The sequence below is a fragment of the Crocodylus porosus genome, unplaced genomic scaffold (genome assembly GCF_001723895.1).
Source record: "Crocodylus porosus isolate Cpor-Errol unplaced genomic scaffold, CroPor_comp1, whole genome shotgun sequence".
Classification (NCBI taxonomy): Eukaryota; Metazoa; Chordata; order Crocodylia; family Crocodylidae; genus Crocodylus; species Crocodylus porosus.
The window spans coordinates 70029241-70044540 of NW_017728918.1; the positions used below are offsets into that span (position 1 = coordinate 70029241).

At 42.6% G+C, this 15300-nt stretch overlaps 1 protein-coding gene and 1 long non-coding RNA gene across 5 annotated transcripts in view; one reads left to right on the plus strand and one right to left on the minus strand.

The window, feature by feature from the left end:
• The window catches only part of LOC109311854, a 10334-nt gene extending 9170 nt beyond the window's left edge, over positions 1-1164 (plus strand). The window contains exon 3 of the long non-coding RNA XR_002101640.1: positions 880-1164. This is a non-coding gene — a long non-coding RNA (uncharacterized LOC109311854). The remainder of the gene's footprint in view (positions 1-879) is intronic.
• The window catches only part of RNGTT (RNA guanylyltransferase and 5'-phosphatase), a 375566-nt gene that overhangs the window by 165082 nt on the left and 195184 nt on the right, over positions 1-15300 (minus strand). The gene's annotated exons all lie outside the window — the stretch shown is intronic.

The window sequence follows — 15300 nt, forward strand, 5'->3', positions numbered from 1 at the left end:
TATTTCTCCACATAAAATAAATCTGTATTTTCCTTGACAGTCTGCATTGACCACGCAGGAAAGCACAACATGCATTACAGAACACACATTTATACATTACATAAATACATACATCACAGAAACACACACAGATATTCCAGTACACCAAACAAGAAGCATGCTGGAAAAGCAGGTGGCCGCTCTTCTGACTGGGGCGGACAAGGGGGCAGAGGGACAGCTTTAAGTTCTCCCCCCGAAAAAACTTAGACACAACCTCTTTCCAACAACTAAAAGCCATGCCACTTCTGCTGATAGTGGCACCAAGGAGACGGGGGCAGTGTCTGCATCCCCTCCAATAACACCTGCCATAATAACAACAACCCTGAGGCACCACCACCATGACAAAAAGCAGCATCAGCATTACAGTCTCCTCCACCCCAATTTCAATTCCTAGCCTGAGCCTTCCAGTGCCAGAGGAAGAGCTGGAGCTGGACCTAGGTGCCACAGCAAGGGAAATTCTGGGGAAGGAGGTGGAATCATCTGAGTTTGTGCTCCACACGCTTCAGGTTTCCCCTAGAGTCAGGTCTCCTTCCCCAGAAGGCAGGCACTTCAGAGGAGGTTGACGTAAAGGTTGTGGAGGCAAGTGGCTCAGCTGAGTCCGCTCCTCCTGCTGCCATGCCTTTGTCTGCTGAGGAGGGGAAAAAGCAGCACCCGCACTCACACCCACACCCCAGAAGCGAGGGGGTAGTGTCGTCTGGGATCATTTTGAGCTACCTGCCTGCACTGCCAAGCCAAAACCAGCCAGGACAAGGGAGAGAAATGCATGAGCACCACATGGATGCTGATGCATCTATGCAGGCACCATCCCCTTGCCCTTGCTCCTCTTCAGCCTAGCACCAGTGGAAGCGTACCCAAAAAGAAGTTCCCCTCTCGCTCAAAAGTCCCCATCACCCTGAAGCAGAGGCAGGCCACCCTGGACCAGTGGGGGAAAGGCAGGCACACAGGGGGACGCGTTCCCAAGGTGAGTGAGGTCACCTAGAGCACTGGGGAGATGTTTGCTGTGGAAGGCCAGCCCTGCTTTATTGAGTGGCCAGGGTTCAGGTAGCTCATGGCACTCGTGGCCCCATCACACGAAGTGCTTGCACACACCACCTTTAGCAGGACAGTGGTGCCCTCCCTGTATGAGGCATGCATATAAGGTGCCCTCCCTGTATAAGGCGCCCCCAGGGCAGAGCTGACACTGTCACAGGGCTGTAGGGGTATCACAGCCATCTCTAAGGTACTACTTTGTGACAAACTGCAGTTTCCCAGAAACTCCTGCACCCATCTCCTTGAAAACTGGCAGGCTTCATGGCCCCAGCAGGGGCTACCATGCCTGCTGTTTTCATTCCCCTGTGCCTTCACACTTACACAGGTCATAGGTTTTGCTCTGAACAGTTTGAGGTGCAGTTTCCCAGAAACCCCTGCACCTATCTCCTTGAAACTTGACAAGATTCATGGCCTCAGAAGGAGCTATCATCCCTGTTGTTTTCGTTCAAATTAGGCAATAAATGACAAAGTTATAGGCATTTTTGTGATTCCCCATTATAGCCTATGGGCAAAATGCCAAAACGTGTCGAAACAGCACAACAGTTTTGGCAAAATGAAATGGAATAGTGCTTCAAAACAGCAAAACAAAACACTGTCCCTTCAAAACGGCGAATCTGAAATTGAAACAAATGTTGCCATTTTGCACAGCCCTACCACATAATACAATATTTTTGGGCTTTCTAATTATCTATCATCCTTGATAGTCTAAAAAGTGTTGGCAAGGGAGAAAAAACCAATTAGCATGGGTAACCACAGAAATTAAATTAAATAAGGTATAGTCCTCCCTGGTGATGGCCCCTCCCTTCCATTGGGTGTATGCCTCCTTTTTAGCTAGGAGACGTTCCTGTATGCTTTTGATGAGCCACGGGGGCTTTTGTGCCCTCTTGCCCCCTTAGATTAAATAATCTGAAACAGTTACCATACCTAAAGTGTCTATGAAACTCAAACCACACACAGATTTACATTTTATTACTTTAAAATAACCCCTTGCATTTCCTGTCCGTAAAATGAAGTTAAAAGCTGTACATGGCTGCATTTTGACTTGCACATAAGTTGTAGAATAGATTTTCATGCACAAGTGAAACATATGCTTTCATGTAGCTGTATCATGCAACCAACACAGGTTGAAAATAAAATGGACAAAAGGTGGAAAGTTCATCATGTTTATATAAAACATTGTGCACTATACTGAGAGATCACTCAGTACTAATCAGAAAGAATAAGAAAAACTTTGCATATTTATCCATTTATTAATCCTATTGGGAAAAAATGCTATTACTACTTTTCTAATAGTAATCTGTTGCAGTAGTTGAAAATTTTACATTGTGATGAGAATAAGGGCAATTTATTGAAGCAATGGAAAAATCTTAAATAGTCTTCGCTACTGAAATAAAAATAAAAATATTTATATTGTGCCCTACCATAACTATTCAGATTGCTTTCTGTGATGCTAGTAAATTAACAGTCATACTAAATGCCTCAAAATGATCCCTTTCCCAAGTTAATCATACAGAAACATTTGGCTCAAAAGACATTTAAAAAATACACAATTACTTCAACAGATCTGTTCCCTTTACAATGAAAGTAGATTATGGCAGCAATGTGATACCAATGGTCACTGATGTGATCAAAAGACTAATTACTATCCATGAATTGTTTGTCGCATTCAAAACTTGATTAATGTCAGGTCAAGTTTACCATGTGATGGGTTTTATTAGTAATGCTCTGCTATCCCACAGCTTGTCAGTTTTTTAAGTAAGTACCATCTGTTACATGAAGGAATAGCCAATAAACAAAATGAAAACACAGTTGATATACCTGGTCATTCAAGTGTTTTAAGAGCCTTACAGGGAAGTTACACTACTAATTCCAAGCATATTAAAACAGCCCCATTTCATTTCCCTGAATGAAAACATGGTAGTAAGCATATAGCTTAACAAATGTAAAAGGAAAACAGGACCTTACTATAATAAAATGTAGGTTTGAGCAGCAAAGCCTTTAAGACTACTAGATAAGATTGCTGAGAACAAGTATTACCTAGAATACTACTACTGTGGTCTAAATCTAAATAACTCTATACTATTACTTTAAAACAGTACTTCTACATTTAAACCTGCCTTCACAATCATTCCTGGCCCAGAGGAACACTTTTAGATTATAGTACTTTGTAATCATTTATATAATGAGTGCTCAGACTAACCACAAATTATATAGGTCCTAACCTGCTGCTTTAACTACCAATACCCAGGTAGTTAAAAGTATAGCCAATTTGAAAATCATATTCCACACTATATTGACAGTAATTAGAGGCAGTACCCTTCAATTACTAAAAGTAAAGGATTAAAAAACGAATTCTCTTGGCTGTTTGTTTACTTTGTGGCATTTTATTCATAGTTCCATTCAGTGATGATCATCAGCTGCACTTCCCCCCCCTACGTGTTAGCATGACAGCATCACTTTCATGTCCTGCTCTGATTGCAGCTTGCTTGCACAGAGTCTACAAGGAAAATGAGAGTGGCCTAATCACATTGGGTAGTGTTGTTCTTGGGTCCTACCACTCACCTGTGATGTATAATCTATATGTAAACATCAGCAGGGACACAGGAAATAAATTGTTATTTATGTTATAGCAACTGTGATTCTTCAGGGTGTACTGTTCATATACATTCCTCTGATGGGATGCTCACATTCCATGTGCACTTGAGTTAAATCCATTTGGCCAGCAGTATCTACTGGAAAGCGCGCCTTATAGTTTTAAGCGTCTTCATGCCTCAACAAGCAGGGACCCTTCACTACCAAAGAAATCAATGTGTTCTAAGATGTGGTTATGGTAGGTAAGCAGGTCATAAAATATATATGGACAACACATTTCAAAGCAACCTGATAAAATTAGTGATCCAACTGGAAATTGTCTGGAGTGAAGCCTGCCTCTTTCATCTTCTTGGCAAATTCTACAATTTCTTTGAGATACCTTAAGCCAATGGTTCTCAACCTTTTTAGGCTCAAGACATTCCTTGGAAAATGCCAACTCTGAGCTGTCACTTGTTTGTGACTACAGAAAAATAACACGGGAGTTTTTTTCTTTTGCAAAGAACTCAGAAAGACCACACCAGGTCAGAATGTTTGTGATGCTATGGATTCCTATTTGAAATCTCTATGTTTATCTTGTGAATTATGTTTCAATACCTGACAGTGCAAATGCTGTGAGGGACCCTGTGGAACTCTTGAAAGGATCTCACGGTACCCCAAGGTGCTGGGACACACTAGTTGAGCATTACTGCCTTAAGCAACTCCTACCTGTCTAGATAAAACAACAGTGCTCTCCACACATCTAAAAAGTTTTGGAGAGTGCACTTAGGCTAGGGAGAGACATTCAAAAAGCCTGAGCCTGAACTGATACAATCTTTGTAGGTTAGTCTAACCTGGCTAGGCTGAACCAGTTTGTAACCATACAGACATCCCCTCTGGACCAAGAAAACTTAGGCACATTCCTACAGTGGCTCAGGCTAGAAGATAGGGGAGGGAAGGGGACTAAAGCAGCTCTCCCTTCCTTTCTACAGTGCTGAGCTGAGGTGGAACATGGCCAGGCCCTGGCAGAATGCTTTGATTAGGGAGGGGTTTCCCACCCCTCCCTCACTGCTCCTGACCAGTGAGGGAGCCAGCACAGAATTTAGTTACACAGCAGGGAGTTAGACACAGCATTTATCAGCCCATCAGCAAAACAAAAGCTTCTTTCATTATTTGAAGCTCTTTTTAAACAACTTTTTCCAAAGAAGGAACAGAGGGACATTACCAGCTACCTGTTGATTAGCTTCAAAAAGCCCTAAGCAGATACTGTCTCATCTGCCTTTATCCTCTCTGCCTTACACACATCTTTCAGCATTAGCTAGCATAACACATGGAGGGGAATCCCTGCTTGAGCAGCAAGTGGTGGTGGTGGTGGTGGGGAAGTTCAGGGGAGGGGGAAATGGGGCAGGGGGAAGCCAGGCAGACACTACTGTGCCTGTTGTCTCTGCAACAGCTGCAGCCAGGGAGCAGAGGGGAGGAGCCAGGCTAGCTCCAGAGTGGAGAGAACCACCCAGAGCTGCAAAGCATCTGGGATACTAGGAGACACTAGTTTAAGTTAAACCAGGAAGGGTCTGGGACAGACATTGCATAAACTGGTTTGACCCAAATCATTTAAGTCTGATATACTACATTCAACCAAGTTTATCTCAAACCAGTTTCAGCTATTTTCAAACCAGTTTATGTGCACTGAATGTCTGTTCTGTTACAGGTTTTAACCAGTTTCTGATCACTTAAACCAGTTTGTGTGTAATGTCTGTCCCTAGCCTTAGGGAAAAACGAAGAAATGTGAATTACCTGATTAAGACAGAAATCAACTGTTTTGGGAAGAAGTTTGGGATGAGCTTCAGTGTTACTCTGCCTTCATAAACACTGTGCAAGTTGGCTCCTCTTCCTGTATTTGTAAATGCCTCCAAATATACTATTTTAATAGACACATGAATAAGAGGAGAGGAAGCCAGGCTCAAAGTGAAGTTTCATCTGTTCTTATGAACAATACATGGAACACAAGAAAGCCTAAATATTCTCTGATTTGAGGAAATCCAGATCCTAAAAAGACCCATAAGTATTCTTATTACTGTGGAATGAAAGAAAACTGACTGCCCTTCAAATAGACGATAGTTAGCACAAATGTCTATTAAGGGAATTCTTAGAGCACCCACGTTCATTCCAGAGCTTATAAAGATAACCTAATGTCTAAGACCAGCATTCACAAAGGGTGTAGAGCTGGCATATACTGGCTCAGATAGTAATTTTTTCCATTTAACAGAGTATCTAGCTGTGGAGGTGTCTTTTCTACTATTCAAACTAACAAACACTTAGATTTCTGATCAACAACTCTGCTCTCACTTCTATGCCGCAAGGTGCAAACAAGGAGAGTCGGGGGAGAGGAGAGGCACATGTAGACAGATAATTTGACCTTTTTCTGAGATGTAAGGTTTGCTTGGAGAGGCTGCCATGCTGGGAGCTGAACTGAAAGATTCATAAAATCTGAAAACAGAACTCTGACTGCAAAAATCAACGTTCTCATCTTTGCTTAGTTCTGCAGGAGCTTTCCGATTACCCGTAAGATTAGAAGAACTGGGGGATAAGCCTACATAAGCCCTGGAAGCCTGTGAGTGAGAGCTATAAAATTTTGATTCTGCTTTTCAAATATTAAAAGCTTTAAAAACACCTCCTCCCAGCTACAAGAGAAAAAAATAAATACACTGGTGTCTTTAGTAAACATGAGAAAGATGCAGGGAAGGGGTGAGAAAGGTTCCAGTGTTTAGATACCTAGGTGTCGAGGGAAAATTTCTATTTAAAAAAAGTCAGTTCCATTTTCATTTCAAATTTTGGAGTTAGTTTTTACTGAAATAAAACTTAGAAAATTCAAGCCTGTGTTAGAGTTTCCAGCTCCCTGCCCCCACCCCAGCTTATTATTTGGCTAGGATACTTCAGTGTCGTGCTGAGCGATTACCAGTTTGCAAGTTCTGGGAGAACAAATCCAAAGGTCACATACCTAATATAACCAAAATAGTATCCTGGAATAACACACATGGTATGAGAGTTAATACTTCATTTGACAGCACATCTGCATTACTGAATTCAAAATAGTAATTAAGCATTTCTCACTGTCAATCTCTCCTCAAATATACAATTGAGACACTGACATCAATTATCCATAATGTTTTCAAATGCTTCTCGCAAATAAGAGAAACAGGCCTATCTTTGAGAAAGTTTAATGGACTTTAGTGAAGGTTTTTAAAAGGGAGAAAAATGGGGAATCCTCAAGGATATGGAGGAGCTTTCCAAAGAACAATAATTCTCCATAAATTATTTTTAGTTTTTTAAGTTACAAGGGTTATACTTCGCAGATTCTGGACCCAGCTTACTGCACGGAGAAGCTCTTGTATTCTTCCATTCAATCCCACCAGCTACCTCTGTGGCCCTCTCCAACCCCCCTTTAATTTTGGGGCTCCCTGTAATGTTCCCAAATCAAGGGTTCTGTGTGTAATCCAACATCACTAGGGATTCTACACGATGCCCAATGTCACCAAACATCCTCTTGCTGAATGCTTCCCATTTCCCCTTCACGTATACAAAGCTACTTCAATCTTCCAAGCTGGAGACAATATCTTTTCCCCTTCCGTCATACCAGAATCCCCAAATTTCATCCATAAGGTTTTTCATGCCTCCTTTCCCTCATGTGCATTTTCCTTCGGTCTCTGCATCACAATCTCCTTCTCTCCTTCCCCCTCTTCTGTTATAGCAGATTCTCTTCACAGGGAACCTGCCACTATCTGAGCTTCTCCATTCCCTACTTCTTCTCTACCACTGGCTGTATACTTCCCAATTATACAATATCTCCTACACCAGTGTGTCAGTGCTCTCCCCCATCTATTCCAGGAGCTCTCCCCATCAGGAATTCTGTTACCCATGCATCCCACTCCGTACTCCCACTACAACATGGAGCCAGAGGCTCCTGTCCCTAAGTTCAGCAGATTAAGTATGCTGTGTAGGGCTATAGTAGATGGTGGGCAAACCTGTGGGTGGCTGAGGAGCTACCTGGGTGCTTAGAGGCAGAAGAGTGCCTGGAACAAGGAGGGCAGTCTAGCCCTACAGGCTGCAAGGGAAGTAGTTCTTGGGAGAGAGGGGCTTCAGGAAACTAGGCCATGGACACCCAAGCTACTTCATGGAAACAGCTACGGGGGACAAGCTAAAACCAAGGGGGCCAGAACCTGCACCCCAAGTATAAGACAAAGGAAGGCTAAGGCCCAAGAGGACCAAGGCCTATGCCCCAACGAAGATGTGGTGGGCAGGCAAGAGCCAACAGGGCCTTAGTGAGGTACAACCAAGAAGGGGCTGGGACTGAAGCTAGGTTAGAGCAAATGACCTTACGCTTATGAGTCCACAGCTAGAGCAACCAGCAGGCCAAAGCCAATAGGGCTGAAGCCTGTACAGCAGTGGTCACCAACCAATGGATCTCAATTCACCAGAAGATCTCGGAGCCTCTAGCAGTAGATCCTGGAGCCTCTTGAAGAAGATCCGAGCCTGGGGTTGGGGGGTGAGTGCCCGTATGCATGCATATGCGTGCTCCAGCAAAGCAGATCAGTCCATGGTGTGGGAAAAGGGTGGTGAGGGACAGCGCCATAGAGGCAGGAACAGGGTAAGTTGAGCGGGGGCCCCAGCTGGGTGGGACTTGCCTGCTGGAGAGGTGTGCCCCCAAATAATTATTTCTCCTTCTGTCTTGATCTGCCCCTCCACTTCCTTCGCCACAGACTTACCTGCTGGGCATGGGCAAGGAGTGGGGGCGGGGTGTGTGGTAGATCTTGGGTTCCTTTTAAATGCCAAAGGTGATCTCTTACTTTAAAAGGTTGGAAACCACTGCTGTACAGGCTGGTGCTTGGAGCAAGCTTAACGTCTGCAAGGCATGAACATGGAAATATGGAAGGACAGAGGCCATGATTATTGCTCCTAAGGTGGCTTGCATCCTGAGGCTCAGATAGGGCCAGTAGGACTACGATTTAAAAACAGAGGAGCGAGACTGGAGCCAGCCAGGCACGTGAAACAGACTGTGATGGGACCAAGATTTACTCTGGCCCCTGAGGCTGCTTCCTTAAGATACACCAAGGCATGGCAGAGATAGAAAATGGGGGGGTACCCTCAAAAGTTGGAGTCGGGCAGGAGTCACTTGGCAATCAGAGGATGTCAAAGCCACCCCTGGGGCCTGATCCTGCTACAGCCCCACTATTTCTCTGGAACAGGGATTTTGTCCATCTACCACACACTCCTGCTTCCCCCTTGCTTCTACTGAGATTTCTCTTCCCGCTCCATTCCACTCATTCCCTGTTCCACATTGTCTCTAATGCTAGGGGATACATGCACATCTTCCATTCCTAAATACCCTAATCATCATTTCTATTTCTGTTCAGAAGTAATAATTTAGGGTGTTCTACTAGGGAGAGCTGAGACTATGCTGGAAAGCCACCATTTACCAGTTCCTTGAGCCTCAGACGATAGGAAAAGAGTTTGAAACTGTGGCTCTGCTAAACAGATGGCAGAGGTTCCATGTATTTCCCATAACAAGTAGGGGAAATGGTCTTATTTTCCTCCAAAAAATTTATAAAAGTTTACCCATTGACGCCTTGTAATTTCCTTATACTTTCAACGCCACTCAGATGTGGTGCTGAAATGGTATTGCCACAACAGAGAATAGGAAATGTGAATGAGTGGAATTTAAAGGATTTGAAAGTTCTCTGCTAACAGATCACAGAATTATTGCTCATATTTTAGTGAGATATTCTATGAAGAAAGACTCATCTATATAAGGTATCCAGGTTGTAGCTATATTGGTTTCATAGTAGTTTGGGGGATCAGAAGGGACTTGAACAGATCATCTAGTCTAACCCCCCGCCACTGGCCGGATCACACACTGTGATGACATGATCCCAGACAGGTGTTCGTCCAACCTCTTTGAATTTACTCAAGGTAGGAGTGAGGACTACCTCCCTAGAAAGTTGGTTCTAGATCCTAGCCACCCTAACAGTGAAATAGTGCCTCCTACTCTCTAACCTGAACCTATTCTTCAGCAGCTTCTGGCCATTGTTCCTCATCACTCCAGGTGCTGCTGGGGCGGAATAGGGCTCTTCCTATTTGCTGCTGATCTCCCCTAATGAGTTTGTAGGCAGCCACCAAATCCACCCCAGCCTCCACTTGTTGAGGCTGAACAGGTTCAGGTCTAGAGGCAGAAGAAATCAGAACTCTGTGGTAGAGGTGATATCTTTTATTAGACCAACTAGATTTTTGCAAATAATTTTTTTTTTATTTTTTATTTCTCTAAAGATTTTTTTTTTTGCAAAAAATCTAGTTGGTTTAATACGAGATATCACCTCTACCACAAGTTCCAATTCCTTTAATCTATATAAGCAAATGTGTATGTGTGACAATTCAATTAGCCATTTGACAAAATACAAAATATCAGTAATACACACTTCACTGTAATATTGCTTCATTCAAAACAAACTAAATATACTCCACTGGGCATAAACACACTGACTATAATATAAACAATTAGATTAACATCATAAACTCTGCACTTAAAAAGTTTCAGACTCTTCACCTAGCCAATGGTGCTTGAGGGCAGCAATTTAGCTAATTAAAGTTGGCTTCTATAATCCCCGACAGTGAAATACTGGAACGATATTTTGTTAAGTTACGAAAGAAAATACTGTACTGAAATGTCTGTAAAATTGAATAAATGGCATATAATATACCAGAGACACTATAATCCTATATATCCTGATACATACTCCTGTATCACTACATATTTGCCTGAATTCAAAAGTCACTCCTATATGGGAAAGTCACTCCTTGAAAGTCACTCCTATATGGGAAGGTTGATGGCTTCCCTGTGGAGATCCATTGCCAAGAGGCTCTTTGGAAAGTGGCAGACTGGGAAGTGGCACAATGAACACTATTAAACAGTTGCCCCTCGATTAATGAGTAGAGTGACCTAGTTAGCCACCACAGCTGAGTCCTCCAACTCTGCTTCAAAAGACATGAAATATACCACGACAATCACCCTCACTGGGATACCAACTGGCACTTAAGTGTGACTTGAGTTTCTGCACACCCTTTCAGATACCACAAATTATAAGAAGTCTCACATTTAAAAGTCTACACTTGATTTTCTACTTATAAAACATATGAATTGTTTCCATGGCAAAAAATAACTCTGTTAAAAGAGTAAAGTTAGAATTTTCAAACAGACTCCAAAAATTAAATTGAATATGCACAGCTGTAATGTTTAACTATGCATAAAAAGGTATCATCTTTTATCCAAATGAGTTTATTTTCCTATGTAATCAGTGAATCAGCAATTACATATTCCACAACTCATTATTCTACATTAATTTGCACCATTAGCAGTATCTGTAACATGGTCACTAGTTCTAAACATAATCCCCAATGAGGATATGTAAATCTGCTTCTATCACCTACAGCTATCACATTATTTCCCATAAACATAAGATGTAGTTGATGTCTAGAATAAGTGATTTTTTAGCTCAGACTAAATGCAGTTATTTTTTTTCTCCATAATATTTGCTGAACTACTATACTTCACTCAAGAGTCAACATAAAATTATAATGACCAAAAATAAACATTTTAGTCTTCTATGGATAGATTCCTCTCCTACATATGATTTAGCGAAGCCATGGAAGAAATACCTCTTTGCTGATCAGTCAGTTTCCTCCTCTTTCTGTTTGCCCTGTCAATTAAAAATCTGCTTATGGCAAGCAAGTGTGGCACTTTAAAGAGCATCAGAGGGAATGACGAATCCCTCATCTTGTGGGCTGGTGTTTATAGGCTTACTCCAGTCTTATAAGCCATAGCCATGGGGTGGCCCTTCAAACTTCCACCAGCTGAAGATCAACATAATATAGCCAAACTATCTCACCCTCTCCTCACTTAGACATGCTCTCAAATGGCTCAGTTCATTCAACCAATTTATCCTAGCACGGAAGCCTTACCACCACTGAGGCTGTGCAATGAGATCAGATAAAAGCAACAAGAATTTAGTTAACTCAGAGTGATCATAAGGATGGAGTTCAGGAAAAGATGTGCTCAAGCTACTGAAAAGTCAGGGGCTTTCAATTCTGGTCCTGAAGCATAGAACAGCTAGGCCACAGGGTCTATTTCCATGTAAGCGACATCAAGCCTCTGCCATGAAGAATGCCAGAAAAGCAAGGAGATGAGATCATACTGCAGCCTATTCGGATTAAGGAAAGCATAATTTTGCACAAGTCTAGCATACTGGATGGCAAAACAGCAGCATGGAATCCACCTTTGTGCTACTTCATGTGTCATACTTGGAGCCAGTGACAATGGATAAGAGTTACAAAATCACTACTCAGCCAAATAAATCTTGTGAAAAATATACTAGAAGACAATCTTCTGTTTCACATTATAAAATTTCAATTAGGTTTTCCCCATGATCTATTAGTAGTCTTTGTCTTAAAGAACAACTAAAACATCATCACATCACCCAAAACAAAAAGAAACACCAAAAAGCATGCAGACAAAGGAACATTGCATTCAGACCATTTCTATTCCTGCATTTCTGCTTGCCCACCAAAGCTTGAAACTTGCTCATCTTCAACTTAGGTGTTGGGGGAGGGGGGAGGGAGAAAAGGGGGACAGGACAGAGCAGGGGCTAGAAACTAAGGAATACAAATTTGGTTAAAATATTAATTTGCTAGTTAGTTGTCATTAGACAAAGACTGTCTACAGGAAATGCATCAAAGTTAAAGCTCTCAACCATGGAAATTAAGAAATGCAAGTCCAATAAATTATTTTCTGAAGCACGGATCAAAGATGCAAGCTCATGAAGGAGAATTTACAGTGAGCTCCCCATCTAAATTAATGTATACTGCAAATTTCCTTATATAATTAGTCAATTGTATGCCTATACCCCAGTGCTATTGGCCTACTATGTTTAATGATGAACAGACTATTCTACAGCTTCTACATAAAACTCCTCTTTATTTACCAATATTTAAAAGGCAAAGCTTTTTTTTTTTTTATTAAAAGTGTGAAATAATATTTACCATCCTACTGGATGGATTATAGATGCAGCTGGCAGAGTTTAGGGTTCTAATACCTTCTAATGAGCATCTGAGACAATACCACTGCAACCCCTTCACAACCCTAAATGTTGTCAACACTGTACATCAGGGATTGGAAGCCTTTTTGCAACCAACCATAAGCCACAGTTAATGACCCAGCCTCCAACACATGCTGCAGCCCTGCACCCTCCAGTGATCACCAAATACTGAGGGGGAAAGACAGAAAAGGTTAGGCAGTAAGACCCTGGAGATGCCATCTCCTGATATTGTGGCTTGCGTATGCTACTGATTCCCTGGAGATGCTACAGGTTGGATCCAGTCTCTTCACAGGCTGGACCTGGACCACCAGTTGGAAGCTGCTGACCCCTGCTTTACATGGGAAAATGGATTCCGTATCTCAGGTTTCTACTACTGAAGAGGCAGTATGAAGGTGTAATCAACAGCAAAAGGGCACTTATCAGAGAGCAAGTATTTACTATATAGATGTGAAGTACCCAAATACCATTAGAGGTTCCTTCCTCCCCTCCCCACCCCCCCAACACACTTTTCGGAAGGAGGGCATATGAAAAAATTAGGGAGGAAGGAAAAAACTAAAGAGAAAATATACAGCATAGTAGAGGACCAACAGTGAAAACAGATGACAAATAAAGGAGAGGAGGAGGACAACAAGGGAAAAGACAAACTGACCAGAAAACCTGGCAAAGAAAGGATGTAAGGTGATGTGGGACAGAGACCAGTAAGATACTGCCAATTCTGTTGTCAGGAAATGCAGGGCTGATAGGACTGGATTCAGCCAATCCTTAAGGCATAAAACCAAAAATAAAACAAAAGGAAAGAGGCCTTTTTTGGCATAAAAATTATTCCAGATGGCATCACCTAGATATTTCCTCCACCTAGATATGCGAATCAAAACCACTACCAAATGTATAAAGATTCTTCTCATTACATCTCCTCTCTCCCCATTTAATTTTTAACTTTGTTATAGAACTAATGCCTCTCTGCAATCTCATCCCAGGGTTTTGCTAATGGGCCATTTGGTTTTCTAAATAGTATTTAACCTTTCCATCTCTCAGAGGCTTATTTACTTAAATATGCAGGCTTACAGCTACTTCATTTAAAAAGCCAAATTACTACATATTACCATAGGATACAACTTTGACAAACTATCATTTAATATGGTGAAAAAAGTCCCTTGCATTGGATTAGTGTTTGAGGTGGTACAGCCTAAAGAGAAGACTCAGAGGGGATTTGGTAGCAGCCTATAAGTATGTAAGCAGTGCACATCAGGGACTGGGAGAACTTCTGTTCACCGGGACCCCCCCAGTGGAAGGCTAGGACCACCAGTCATACATTGCTAGAAAACCACTTTAGATTAGACATACGGAAAACTTCTTTACAACTTGAGTGTCCATGGTCTGGAATGGACTCTCCACAGCGGTGGTACAATCACCTACTCTGGATATCTTCAAAAAATGTCTGGACACTCACCTTGCTGGGGTCATCGGACCCCAGCAGCATTTCCTGCCTAAGCACAGGAGGGCTGGACCTGATAATTTCGAGAGGTCCCCTCCAGCCCCTAACATCTATGAATCTATGGGGTAAGCAGCAGAGGGGCAAGCAGCTGCTGTGGTTCTGGGTGGTGCCAGAGCCATAGCTGCTGCCTGCACCCCCAGCTGCTTACTCTTGCTCCAATTCTGGCAGGCTCTGTCCCCACTCCGATTTGGGGCAAAGAGCATGCATTTGCTTTGGCTCCAGCCTGGCCCCATAAGTGACAGCAGCAGCTCAAGATTGTTGGAACTGCCACATCACTGCCACTGATAGGGGGCCAGAGCCAACACATGCTCTGTGCCCCAGGCTGGAGCTGGGACAGAGTCTGCTGAAATCAAAACAAGGGTAAGAAGCCCGGGGGGGAGGCTGCAGAGGGGCAGACATGCAAGGGAACATGTGATGGGTCAGACAGACAGATACTTAACCCCCTCACCGTCTGCCCTCCCCACTGCCTGCCCTTCTACTGACTTCCCCACTGCTGACCCCTCACCGCTTGCCACTGAAGTGGTGAGAGGGATAAATTAAAGATGACTCTCCAATAATTAGATTCTATACAGGAAAAGTTATAATAAAGTTACACATTCTCCATGGATACAATCTAATTATGGGGGGGTAACCTAAAATTCAGGATCTGCCTAGATTCAAGTAAATACAGTATACTTCCTAACAATGACAAAAGCAGCTTCTGAAAGGGGGCTGGGTGGAAAGGGGGAGAGGGTTGGGAGTGTCTAAGTGTCAAGCAGTCCAGGAAAGTGACAGAAAGTGTTTAATCTTCAGGCAAAGTTTGCTCACCTTCACTGGGTTCCCTCTAACACTAGCTGTCATTTTTCAAATCAGATAACATTCTCAGAACTGAGAAGCCATTGAGGTAGAGTAGGCTGAGATTTGAAAAGAGCTGTGCAGCAGACCTATGTCGTTGTTTAACCTTTAGGCTCCCTCTGTCTTATTGAGACTTGATTTGCAAGAGTTTTCAGGTGACCCACTGACTATAAGAAAAAAAAAATCTCTTGC